Source organism: Oryx dammah, unplaced genomic scaffold, assembly GCF_014754425.2.
Source record: "Oryx dammah isolate SB20612 unplaced genomic scaffold, SCBI_Odam_1.1 HiC_scaffold_20, whole genome shotgun sequence".
NCBI lineage: Eukaryota > Metazoa > Chordata > Mammalia > Artiodactyla > Bovidae > Oryx > Oryx dammah.
In genome coordinates, this window is record NW_024070204.1 from 14,311,961 (window position 1) to 14,324,915 (window position 12,955).

Sequence of the window (12,955 nt, forward strand, 5' to 3'; positions counted from 1 at the left end):
GACTGGTTGGATCTCCTTGCAGTCCGAGGGACTCTCAAGAGTCTTCTCCAACACCACAGTTCAGAAGCATCCATTCTTCAGCACTCAGCCTTCTTCACAGTCCAACTCTCACATCCATACATGATTACTGGAAAAACCATAGCCTTGACTAGATGGACCTTAGTCGGCAAAGTAATGTTTCTGCTTTTGAATATGCTATCTAGGTTGGTCATAGCTTTTCTTCCAAGGAGTAAGTGTCTTTTAATTTCATGGCTGCAGTCACCATCTGCAGTGATTTTGCAGCCTCCCAAAATAAAGTTTGACACTGTTTCCCCATCTATTTCCCATGAAGTGATGGGACCAGATGCCATGATTTTCATTTTCTGAATGTGGAGCTTTAAGCCAACTTTTTCACTCTCCTCTTTCACTTTCATCAAGAGGCTTTTTAGTTCCTCTTCACTTTCTGCCATAAGGGTGGTGTCATCTGCATATCTGAGGTTATTGATATTTCTCCCGGCAATCTTGATTCCATCTTGTGCTTCTTCCAGTCCAGCATTTTTCATGATGTACTTTTCCTACTTAGAGAGTTGAAATAAGATTGTGTGAGAATGCTGAAGTTATTATTGTCGTCCTATGTTATTAATAGTGTAGTTGTATTAGTGGAAGGCCACATGTTTAAAGCTGTTAAAAATGAAAGCTTAAAGTTTCTAAGTGTGGAATCCATGACTAGCATGGAATCCAGTCTTACCAAACAATTTAATAACTTTTCTCACTGATTTTTATTAAAACTGAACCATGGACTTGAAGGGAGATGGTGGTAATGAAGGTACTCTTTATCTTTCTCATGTGTGATCTTTCTGCGACTTCTGTTGACCATCTCTGAGATAACTTATTACATACTGTCGAAAAGTTTCTAAATTTGAGGGAACATTTTTGCATGTGCTTATTAAAAAATAAGTATGCTTTGACATGCTGTAAAATCAGTATGTATATATATGTGTGTGTGTATATATTGTGGTGGTTTAGTCATTAAGTCATGTCCGACTTTTGCAATCCCATGGACTGTAACCTGCCAGGCTCCTCTGTCCATGGGATTCTCCAGGCAAGAATACTGGAGTGGGTTGCCATTTCCTTCTCTAAAGAATCTTCCTGACCCAGGGATTGAACCCAGGCCTCCTGCATTTCAGGCAGACTCTTTATCTGCTGAGCTACAAGGGAAGATATACATATATATATATATATTTTTTTTTTTTTTTTCCTAGACTAAGTAGTTTATGTTCTGGAAATGTAAATGGTTTGTTATGACTCCAGTCATCTTTAAATTTTTTTTAAATTAGCTATTTATTTCTGCTGTGCCAGATCTTTGTTACTATGCACAGGCTTTCTCTAGTTGCAGCTAGAGAGGGCTACTCTTTGTTGTGGTCCACAGGCTTCTCATTGTGGTGGCTTCTCTTGTTGGGAGAACACAGGCTCTATAGTGTGAGCTTCAGTAGCTGTGCCTCCCAGGCTCTAGAGCACAGGCTCAATAGTTGTGGTACATGGGCTTAACTGCTCTGGAGCACGTGGAATTTTCTGGGACCAGAGATCACACTTGTGTCCCCTGCATTGGCAGGAGAATTCTTAACAACTAGATCATCAGGGAAGTCCTGCTGAATGTTTAATATGCTATTCTCTGGAGGTACTCATGACATCACTGACTCAATGGACATGAGTTTGGGTAGACTCCTCGAGCTGGTGATGGACAGAGAGGCCTGACATGTTGCAGTCCATGGGGTCGCAAAGAGTTGGACACGACCGAGCGACTGAACTGAACTGAACTCATGACACTGATTCGTATAGTCACTCATTCTCCTGTTTATTAAATACACATTTAGCCACTTGTATATTCCAGGACATTGGGAATGTGACATGGAACAAAACAGAAAATACCCCTGCGCTCGTGGGGATTAAATCTCTTCAAGATTTGATCATGAGGAGTTCAGTGTCTGGTTGGGCAGGAGACAGATATAAAACAAACTATTTCAGTATAATTTAGCCATTCCTGTAACTGAGGTTTGTACAAGGGAGTGTCAGAGCACAGCAGTGAGATCTCTAACCCAACCAAAGACAAGCGAACCTGAGCGAAGGCTGCCTGGTGGAGCTGATCACCCAGATGGAAATGTAGGCATTTCCAATGGGTAGATCATGGGAGCGGTGTGCCAAAGGGTGGAGCTTGGCATTAGAGAGGCAAGCACTGCCCAAGAATTGACCATTCTCTAGGAAACGGAATATGAGTAAAATGAGGTCCTCAGCACGTGACCAAGTGGCATCAGTAATGAGCCAGTGACTGGCGTAGACGTACATCATCGCGGAGCTAGAGATCTGTGTGATTGTTTTTGCCCTCATCATCTGTTTTTTAAAGAGGAAGAAAAAGCTAAGATCCAGAAAGTCACAAAGCAGATGTAAGGTCAAAGTTGGGAACACTTTCAGTCTCCTGCTGGGGCAAAGGTCAGCTGCTCACCACACTGTCTGGACAGTTTTACACCATGTTGCACACATTGACCAGGCATGCATGTATCACACCTAGTCATCATTATGGTCATTTTCTCATATAAAAATGATCAACTGTGGTATTCTCATATATGAAATAAAGATATATTTTATTCTATAGTACATATACGTTCATTTTCAGTCACAACTTCACTGTATATAACACAAAGTACATTTGAATGATCTGTGTTTTAGAAAAGCAAAAAATCAGTTGAGATGAGATAGTCCACCTTATTTTAGCTAGAAAGCTGCCCAGATTTACAACAAGCTGATCATCACCAAATAGCCTGGAATTTACATAGGAATTAAATCCTTTGACTTTTTGTTGCTTTATCAAATAATAAGTGGCCAGGCACTTTGGATCCAGGACTGAACCATTTTGCAGAGCAACGATGTCATCCCCTTAATCGAGATAAGATCCGGGAAGGGCACCAAGCATGAGTTTACCGCGGGAGGTACTGTCTCCCTTGGTATCAAATGGCAGAGGGAATGGGGTGGCGATGTGGTGGTAATGAGGATAAACTTAACTTTTAGGTCATAGATGGTCTGGATCAATGAGTTTATTGAACAAAAGAATCAATTCCCACATAGCAAAGGGTCAAATGAGAAACATTTTAGCAACTAGAAATAGCTAGAGAATAAAGCAGAAAAGTAACCAGTCATTTGTGTTTCAAAGTGACCATGGGCAGTGATAAGAATCTTGCATGAATGGGGAAATGAAAGAGGTAAGAAGCGTGAAACTCATTCTTCTTCCTTCTGGACGGCCACTTCCCTATCCTGGCTGTTTTGCCCATTGCCTTGGTCAGGTACCATGTGTGTACATGGAACAGAAGCAGTATTTCAAAGGTAGAATTATTTTGACATTGGAAGCAATCTGTTTCTTCCATTTCCTTTCCATTGCTTCAGTTTCTGAGTAATCTACAGCATTAATATTTTAAGTAGGTAATTTCCTTTTCTTTCCCTTTAAAAATAATTGTTTATGGCTACCTTGGTGCCAAAAGTTAGTTAGCTTTCGGGTAGAAGAATGCCATAAACAGGGACTCTAGGCTCCCAAAGGTGTTTGTATGCATGGACAGGGCTTGAGATTTCATTTCTGCCCTTTTGGGTCTGCAGAAAAATCTGCTTAATCTCTGTGTCTGGGCTTCCTGGTTGTTCACAACCTTGAACTTGTTGAGCTGTGTAAACAAAAGATTTATTAGTTTTAGGTCATTGAATCTCTTTGTTTCTGCAACTGCACCACGATTTGCTTCTTTTCCTATAAATCATTTAAAAGCAAATTATAGTTGGAAATTATTTTAAAATATGTTTGAATCACTTTTTAAAATAAAATTTCTCCCAATTCGTTTAACAAATGTGGGCTCCCACTAATAGCAATAGCCACATAACAGATTTACCCCTAAACTTAACAGCTTAATGGAGAAGGTGATGGCCCCCCACTCCAGTACTCTTGCCTGGAAAATCCCATGGATGGAAAAGCCTGGTGGGCTGCAGTCCATGGGGTCTCGAAGAGTCAGACACGACTGAGCGACTTCACTTTCCCTTTTCACTTTCATGCATTGGAGAAGGAAATGGCAACCCACTCCAGTGTTCTTGCCTGGAAGATCCCCGGGACAGGGGAGCCTGGAGGGCTGCCGTCTATGGGGTCGCACAGAGTCGGACACGACTGAAGTGACTTAGCAGCAGCAGTAACAGCTTAATGCAGTACGTATTTATTATCTCAGTTTCCATGGAAAAAGAATTCACGTGCAGCTTAATTGGGTTTTTAGCTTCAAGGTCTCGGGATGTCAGCTGGGATTACGATCACCTCAAGGGTTGGTCAGGGAAGAATCTGCTTCTGCACTCATATCGTGCTTGTCAGGACCCAGTTTGTTGCAAGCTGTTGTCAGTTCCTCTCTGCCACGTTGGTCAAGCATGGTCTTCAGTTCATTGCCTTGGGGGCCGCCCTCTGCAGTATGACAGCTTGCTTCCTTAAAGCCAGCAGGAGAGAGGGTCTGCTCACAAGATAGCTGGCACAGTCATTTATAACCAAACCACGAAAGTGACATTACTTCACCTTTACCAGATTCTATTGGTTAGTAACGCACTTCGGGGCGGGGAGGGGGAGGATTCACCCCACCCCCCAAAAAAAAAGTTTTTGTGAAGCCTTTTGTAGACAAAATGGAATAAAGCAAAAAATAAATAATGATAAAGTAATAATAATGATAAATAATAAGCAGTTACTGTATTAGTAAAAGCATAAATTCTCTTAGGATTTCTTTGGTTATCAAAGACAGGTACTAATGTAGGTCTTTGGTGAAAGTGAAGTGGTGTAAAGTGAACTTTTGAAAAAATGTGGATACCCATATTCCTAACAATGTCTTAGGCAGTTCTCAGTGCTTTTCCCTTAAGCATTTCTGCTGCAATCATTTTTGCTACATTATTAATTGGCTGTTAAGAAATTTCTTGATGAAAGTGAAACTGGAGAGTGAAAAAGTTGGCTTAAAGCTCAACATTCAGAAAACGAAGATCATGACATCTGGTCCCATCACTTCATGGGAAATAGATGGGGAAACAGTGGAAACAGTGTCAGACTTTATTTTTCTGGGCTCCAAAATCACTGAAGATGGTGACTGCAGCCATGAAATTAAAAGACACTTACTCCTTGGAAGAAAAGTTCTGACCAACCTAGATAGCATATTCAAAAGCAGAAACATTACTTTGCCGACTAAGGTCCGTCTAGTCAAGGCTATGGTTTTTCCTGTGGTCATGTATGGATGTGAGAGTTGGACTGTGAAGAAGACTGAGTGCTGAAGAATGGATGCTTTTTAACTGTGGTGTTGGAGAAGACTCTTGAGTCCCTTGGACTGCAAGGAGATCCAACCAGTCCATTCTGAAGGAGATCAGCCCTGGGATTTCTTTGGAAGGAATGATGCTAAAGCTGAAACTCCAGTCCTTTGGCCACCTCATGTGAAGAGTTGACTCATTGGAAAAGACTCTGAGGGATTGGGGGCAGGAGGAGAAGGGGACAACAGAGGGTGAGATGGCTGGATGGCATCAACGACTTGATGGACGTGAGTTGGTGATGGTCAGGGAGGCCTGGCGTGCTGCGATTTATGGGGTTGCAAAGAGTCGGACACGACTGAGCAACTGAACTGAACTGAGGAAATTTCACTGTAAAAGACAAAGTAACAAAAAATAAAAGAGGTTACCATGATACTGGATGCTTGGGGCTGGTGCACTGGGACAACCCCGAGGGATGGTACGGGGAGGGAGGTGGGAGGGGGGTTCAGGATGGGGAACACGTGTATACCTGTGGCGGATTCACGTTGATGTATGGCAAAACCAATACAATATTGTAAAGTAATTAACCTCCAATTAAAATAAATAAATTTATATTAAATAAATAAACATATGCACATGTAAAAAAAATAAATAAAAGAGGAACATTAAAGAGGACATAGTGAACCATGAGAAATAACACAATTTAAAAGACTCTATTGTGAATCATCACACATTTAAGGAGATGTATAATGTGTGTAGATTCATGGCAAGACTGCACAAATAACTCAGTTTGGTTTGCATGTTATACCTAAGCGCTTGTCTTCCGAGTCTTTTGTGCGTAGTATTTTAAACTTGTTTTGTTTTTTGCTTGTTGTTGTGCCTTCTCATCCTTTTTGTCACTAAAATTTCTTGTGTCATTAAGAGAGATATTGGTTCCCAAACACTAGGCCGCATGGTTGTATTTGAGTTCTCTATCACCCTGTGGAAGCCTCTGCACCGGTATTTCTGTCACGTGGCTCCTGACAGATGTGCCAGAGTTCTGTGGGAAACGGGGACTCAACTCTGCACCTTTGAGGCCCTGAGTCTCTTTTTCCTCCAGTATAGTGTGTGTCAAAAGAAGAAGCCACTCTTGGGGCAAAGCATCTTCACCTGTCAGCTGGATAAAGCCATAGTCATTAATGTCACCAACTGGAAGAAGTGCTGTGTTGTGCTTAGTCGCTCAGTCATGTCCGACTCTTTGTGACCCCATGGACTGTAGCCCGCCAGGCTCCTCTGTCCTTGGGGATTCTTCAGGCAAGAATACTGGTGTGGGTTGCCTTGCCCTCCTCCAGGGGATCTTCCCAACCCGTCAGTTGAACCCAGGTCTCCTGCATTGCAGGAAGATTCTTTACTATGTGAGACACCAGCCCAAAAATACTGGAGTGGGTATTCCTTTGTGACTCAGGAAGCGAACCGGGGTCTTCTGCATTATAGGCGGATTCTTTACCAGCTTAGCTACTCAACCAGTTCAAATGGACTGTAATCCAAAAACTGTCAATTGGCTCTTTTATTTTTCATGGTAAAATTGTCTTAAAGGAATTAGTTATGTGGCAAAAATATTTGCAGGAAAAAAGCTTGCAGCAAACACGTTTATGGCAAGAAACAACTTATAATAAGAATTCTACGCTTAGACGTGTGCTTCTTTAACACTGAATTATAACAGTGTTTTGATACATCAGCCCCCCTCACTACTCACAGACATACTTGAGAACTAGAACTATGTCTTCATGTTTGCATCCCTGGAGAGGAGTCTTATATGAAGTAGACACTCTGTAAACATTTACAGTTTAATTAAGCTATATGGAACTGGCTTGCTGCCACTGGCTTTATCTTGTCTTCATCACCACAAGGTAGAAGAGCAAATATAAGTGAGGATTCAGGAACCTAGTATATAAAAGCCTACTTCCAAGTTTCCACTTCTGTTATTATGTACAAATCCATGATTGTTTTGAAATAAAACTGTTCCTATTTTAAAGTTGAGTCTCGTTAGAATATATTTGCTCTTCCAAAATAATAAAAAAAACAGGATTAATAAGTTCCTTATCAGCTTATTCTGTCTCTTATTTTATTTTTCCTCCACCTTCGTCACACCAAATATTGGATTGGCCAAAACGTGCTCTCAGGTTTATCCATTGCATCTTATGGGAAAACCCGAATGAGCTTTTCAACCAAACCAATAAATAGTAGGGAAGAAAATTGTAGTTTTCTAAGTGTTAGGTACTGCATTTCTGGTGGCGCTGGTGGCCAATTCAGGAGATGTAAGAGGTGTGGGTTTGATCCCTGGATTGGGAAGATCCCCTGGAGAAGGAAATGGCAACCCATTCCTGTATTCTTGCCTAAGTAATTCCATGGACAGAGGAGCATGGTGGGCTATAGTCCATGGGGTTGCAGAGTTGAACACATCTGAGCATGTGCGTGCACGCGCACACACACACACACACAACTGTTAGATGTTGATGAAGAAACTCAGTCTATTATAAACACACTACTATACCCTAACGTGATAGATAGGATAGTCTGAAAAGAGAACAGTTTTCCTCTAAAAAGTCTCATTTTTCCCTTTCACACAAATGATAAATAATTCTATTTTCAGTATCCAGAGCTTTCATTTAAAAGTGTCTTAAACTACTAGGAAACAGTTTATCACTCTTACTCTAATGATGATATCCATGGCACACCACAGCACTGAAACTAAGATTAGTTTAGATTTGCTAAGGTGGGGTTTGTGTCTGCCTCCAAGAGTCACAGCCTTTTCCGTGTGCAGAAGGCTAAGCTCTGGGAACTGCTTTTATAAGCCCCAGAGCCACACTGCATGTTATGCATATGTTTCCCTACCACTTGGTTGTGAATGTCTAGAGCTACTCTAGGGATAAGGAAAAAACTGGGACACAAGCAAGCACATATATAAAGAAATATTTGCAGAAGGTTCATTACAATACCAAAAATGTAAGCATTTTCCTGGAGACATAATTTTGTTTCTTACTCCTCGCCATTGCTAAGTCACTAGTTATTTTCAACATTATTCTGTTATATGTATATGATGAGGCTCCAAAATTATGCAGCACACTAGGTGAATATTTGATAGCAAAAGCAGATGCCACGAGGAAAGCATACACATAGATTTTACTTAAATTAACTGTATGATTGTTCATAGCTATTTTTTAATCTAAGAAAGGAATAATATACATACATATGGCAAGACATTTCGTCACTTTTGTATGCTTTTACTATGCTTTGTCATGTTTAACTAAAGAACAAATGTCCTTTTATGACCTCTTCACGGTGGTAATAACAGTATTCAAAGATGCAGTATATCTCATTGCTTTGGTTGACAAGTGCCTAGTTTAACCAGTATCAAAATCAGAAACCTGTTGTTTTCTGTTTTGCTACTAGTGTGGAGAGAAAGGAATACCCTTAAATTACCTTTAAATTTAAAATACCTTTAAATTATGTTATCCTTTTCTCTTGTGCTTTGATACTCTTCTAAGGGTAGTATTGTAAACTCTAACAGCAAATACTTATCATTCTGTAATCTGTTTAAAGAGTAACATTGTCACGGATTTGCTCACTCTCAATCCCCAAAATAAAAACGTATTGTAGAGCACTGCTTCTGCTGCTGCTGCTGCTAAGTCGCTTCAGTCGTGTCCAACTCTGTGTGACCCCGTAGACGGCAGCCCACCAGGCTCCCCCATCCCTGGGATTCTCCAGGCAAGAACACTGGAGTGGGTTGCCATTTCTTTCTCCAATGCAGGAAAGTGAAAAGTGAAAGTGAATTTGCTCAGTCGTGTCCGACTCTTAAGTGGAAAGCAAAGAAGACCACTTCCACTCTGCATTCTAAACCCTGGTAAGCTGTCCTTTTCTGAGGTAGTGCAGTCAGCAGTAATAGCCCGGTCATCGAGCTGTACTCAGAGCGTGATGAGTTCTTCCATGAGCGCTGTGCTGGGCAGGGTTCCACTTCCCGCTGCATCCTGCACCATGGCTGCGGTGGTACCTGAGACATCAACTGGAGGAGGCTAGTTTAGACTGGAGAGGTAAACATACCTCAAAGCCCAGAAATGTGGACATTTTGATTCATTCAGCTCCCACTTCAGGGCAGTCAAGGCTCAATTTAGCAAAAGATTAAGCAGAGGCAAGATACATCATTTAGAGACATGCTCTCACGTATTGATCCAAAATATTGGCATTACACAGAGGTCCCTTTGCCAAGGTCATAAATCATCCTAATTCCATGACCAGGCAGGCAGCAGGGCATCAAGGCGAGGAGGCTGCGTGGGGAGCCCTGGCTCCCGTCTCTGCTGCCTTGCCATATGGCTTGTGGCACATGCCAGCTGCCGCCTCACGGGGGAATGTAAAAAGACCGAACTTCCAGGGAGAGCCCAGCACTCCGTGTTGGAATTTTCTAATGAATGATGCTGTCCTTATTTAGCTAATTATCACTGTTTGAGCATATATCTTTAATATATTCATCTGGAACCTTCAATTGACCCATTACAGATGTGATAGGTGCTTATGTCATGGGCAAGAAAATGCTCTAGAGGAGAAATTTAACATTACCCAGGCAAGATACAAAAATCCCTCATTAATCCAGATTGTATTCATTTGTAGCTTAATCATCTATACTTTTTGTTGTGCTGTACACATATTTTCAGTGTAGAAGAATGTTATGCACATCAACGGTGACAAATCAGCCTTTTCATCTGCCAGGGACCACCACATGGTCATGTCACTTTCAAATTCGATATGGTACATTCTGAAGATTTCAAAACAAATAGCCCTGTTGTTGTCACTAGATCAAAATAGTAAAAATTTGTGGTTGTGAGAATATCCTGCATCCTGATTGGAGGAAGCTAAGGAGACGTGACAAATGAAATGCAGTGGGATCTTCGATTGGATTCTGGACAAGAAAAGAACATTAGCAAGGCATGAACTGACGTGAATACAGGCTTGCAGGTTAGTTAATAACACTGTGTCAGTGTTCTTTTCTAGGTTTTGATCATCACATTATGGTCATGTAATGTGTTAACATTTGGAGAAACCTAGCAAAGGGTGTGTGAGAGCCAACTCTGCTGTTTTTGTAACAGTTTTGGTCAATCTGAAATCATCTCAAACTAAAGAGTTAAGAATATTCCACAAATCAGATTTTTCACTGTGCTACTCATCTTTAAATAAGTCCACTCAAAAAATTCTATATAGTATTGATCTCTGATTATAAGTTAATAATCCCTCTGGAATTTCAGACTGTTAAACCTGACTGTATTTATTCAGTTTACTGGTGGAAGAAGGATAAAAAAGACTGAATTTAATGATCAGTTACTAAATGCTGCTTCCCTGGTGGCTCAGATGGTAAAGAATCTGCCTGCAATGCAGGAGACCTGGGTTTGATCCCTGGATGGGGAAGATCCCCTGGAGGAGAAAATGGCAACCCATTCCAGTATTCCTGCCTGGAAAATCTCATGGACAGAGGATCCTGGTGGGCTACAGTCCATGCAGTTGCAGAGTAGAACATGACTGAGCGACTAACATTTTCACTTTTTACTAACTGCTAGGTTGTCATCCAGCTGGTTAATTGTCTCCCAGTGTTCCCTTTTCTGTTCTTTCTTGTCACCCAAAGCCTGATTTTATTCAGGGCCACATGTGCCCAGTCTGTGTGATAGGTCATCCTCAGCTGTGGGCTCCCAGCGTCCCTTGAAGCTGGAGCGGTCATGTGAGGCAGTTCTGGCCCACAGGATAAAATGAGGGGACGCAGGAAACACCCCAAGGAAGACTTGGCTTTCCTGACACATCTGATTCCTCCCTACTTCCCCATTTGTTGTTGTTGTTCAGTCCCTAAGATGTGTCAGACTCTTTGTGACCCCACGGAGTACAGCGCTCCAGGCTCCTCTGACCTCCTCTATCTCCCAGAGCTTGTTCAAATTCATGTCCATTGAGTCAGTGATGCCATCCATCCATCTCATCCTCTGTCATCCCCTTCTCCTCCTGCCCTCAATCTTTCCCAGCATCAGGGTCTCTTCCAATGAGTTGGCTTTTCGCATCTGGTCGCCAGAGTATTGTAGCTTCAGCTCCAGCATCTATCCTTCCAATGAATATTCAGGACTAATTTCCTTTAGGATTGACTGGTTTGATCTCCTTGCAGTCCAAGGGATTCTCAAGAGTCTTCTCTAACACCACAATTTGAAAGCCTCAATTCTTCAGTGCTCAGCTTTCTTTACCTACCTTTAATACAACTGTGATGGACTGAATTCTGGCAGCCAACTTATGAGCAGAGCCCTAGAAAATTACAGTGATGCCAGCACTGAGACAATAAACCAATCAGTAGCTACCCACCTCTAGATTTTTGGATATGAGAAGAAAAGCTCATTAGTTTAAGCCAGTGTTGTGGGTCGTTTTTTTGTTGTTGTTGTTGATGTTTTTATTATTTTTTTTTTAATTTGAACTTGAAAATACGTCTGACTTATCCAAAAGTTTCACATGAAACATCTCATTTCATCCATACAAACATCCCTTTGATATAGGTGTTATTATCATCCTATCCATTATACAAATTATGAAACTGAGGTTTATGGAGGTAAATGGACTGTAAGTGTGCCTGGCTGTAACTCTCCTTCCTTTTCTATGACATTATACTGCCCCTGCATGGTTATTGGTATACACGGTGTGGCAGTAAAAATTTTAGGTTAGGAAATTTGCCCAGAGATACCCAAGTAGAGGGGATTATATCCTGGCAAGACCAGATTCCCTCAAAGCTTGGCTTTCTGATCAGTTCAGTCCCTCAGTCATGTCTGACTCTTTGTGACCCCATGAACCGCAGCATACCAGTCCTCCCTGTCCATCACCAACTCCCGGAGTTTACTCGAACTCATGTCCATCGATTCAGTGATTCCATCCAACCATTTCATCCCCTGTCGTCCCCTTCTCCTCCTGCTTTCAATCTTTCCCAGCATCAGGGACTTTTCCTATGAGTCAGTTCTTCACATCAGCTGGCCAAAGTATTGGAGTTTCAATTTCAGCATCAGTCCTTCCAATGAATATTCAATACTGACTTCCTTTAGGATTGACTGGTTTGATCTCTTTGCAGTCCAAGGGACCTCTCAAGAGTCTTCTCCAACACCACAGTTCAAAAGCATCAATTCTTCGGCACTCAGCTTTCTTTATAGTCCAACTCTCACATCCATACATAACTACTGAAAAAAACATAGCTTTTTCCATAGATAGACCTTTGTTGGCAAAATAAAGTCTCTACTTTTTAATATGCTGTCTAGGTTGGTCATAGCTTTTCCTGCAAGCGTCTTTTAATTTCATGGCTGTAGTCACCATCTGCAGTGATTTCGGAGCACCCCCCACCCCAAATAAAGTCTGTCACTGGCTTTCTGTATAGCTCAGCAAAAGCAATTAAGCCTTATAAAGGAATTTCCACATCTCTGATACCTTTGTATTATCCTTATCTCCTATGGAACAGTTACAAACTTGCTTTCTTCCCTGTGATTTATACTTAGGTCTTCTCTGCACCAAAAGCTGTGTGACCAGTCCAGGGTCACATCATCAGTGGACCTTAGAAGGATATTGGCTTCTGGGCACTTGCTAGTCAGCTCTAATGCATGTCATTTGCTTTTGCCTGTAATCCCTTTGAGTTTTTCCCTAAAAAGTTCAT

The 12,955-nt window shown here is 41.5% G+C and overlaps 1 protein-coding gene across 1 annotated transcript in view; it reads left to right on the forward strand.

Moving 5' to 3' along the window:
• The window catches only part of FBXL7 (F-box and leucine rich repeat protein 7), a 450,930-nt gene that overhangs the window by 274,173 nt on the left and 163,802 nt on the right, over nt 1–12,955 (forward strand). The gene's annotated exons all lie outside the window — the stretch shown is intronic.